The sequence below is a fragment of the Octopus bimaculoides genome, chromosome 7, assembly GCF_001194135.2.
Source record: "Octopus bimaculoides isolate UCB-OBI-ISO-001 chromosome 7, ASM119413v2, whole genome shotgun sequence".
Classification (NCBI taxonomy): domain Eukaryota; kingdom Metazoa; phylum Mollusca; class Cephalopoda; order Octopoda; family Octopodidae; genus Octopus; species Octopus bimaculoides.
In genome coordinates, this window is record NC_068987.1 from 22,738,574 (window position 1) to 22,739,824 (window position 1,251).

Below are 1,251 nucleotides of genomic sequence, written 5' to 3' on the forward strand. Positions count from 1 at the left end.
TATATATATATATATTTGTGTGTCTTTGTATCTGCGTTTGTCCCTATTACTGCGTGACAACCGGTGATGGTGTGTTTACGTCCCCATAATATAGCGGTTCAGCAAAAGACTCTGATAAATTAAGTAGTAGGAGAAAAAAAATCCTGGGGTCGATTTGTTCGACTAAAACCCCTCAAGGCGGTGCTCCAACATGGCCGCAGTCAAATAAAACAAGTAAAAGAATAAAAGAATTATGCTTTATCGATTATTAGACAGGCGTGGCCGTGTGGTTAAGAAACTAGTTTTGCAATGACGAGGTTTTGGGTTCAGTCCCATTGCACGGTACCTGAGACAAGTGTCTTTTATATAGCACTGACAAATACCTCCAGAGGAATTTCGGTAGATGGTTACTGTGCAGAAGCTTATTGTATATGTGTGTACGTGCGCGCGTATGTATGCATATATGTATGTATGTATGTATGTATGTATCTATGTATGTATATGTATGTGTGTCTTGGTGTTTGTGCTTCTACCACCGTCGCTTGACAACTGATGTTGGTTTGCGTATGTCTCCGTGAATTAGCAGTTCAACAAAAGGGTACCGACAGAATAAGACCCGGATTAAAAAAAATATCTGCTACGATCAATTTGCTTGATCAAGCCTTTAAGGTGGTGCCCCAGCATGGTCGCAGTCTAATGATTGAAAGAAGTAAAAAGTAAAAGATGATGTGTGAAAAATTGCATTTTTTTATCCAACATTTATATTTATTCATCCGGTTTCTAATTAAACACTGGTAGCATTGTTAAACTATTTTCAAATATCAAAAATAAACTTGTAATAGTAAAACCAATATTATTGTGTTTTGGAAGAAAGCAAAAATCTTTTCTATTCAAATACTTAACCAGATCAATATCTCAATAGTATCTGATGAAAAGAAAAAAAAAAAAGAATTTGAAATGTTTCGCTAATGGAATAATGAACAACCGCAATACATTGATGCTATTTTATGAACAAATATTAAAAAAAAGAGAAAAAGAAGATCCCTTAGCAGAGCGTAGTTTCGATCTACGGACCTCTGGGTTATGGGCCCAGCACGCTTCCACTGCGCCACTCTGCTTCGCATATCTTTGCCTTCGTATATAACGTATTGTTGATTGTTAGGAAGGTTTTCATACAGGAATGGGCAAAGAGAAAAATGAATGTAATCTTTGTTTGTGCCTGACATGTTACTGTCACACTTGACCTAACTGTGCACACACACACACACACAC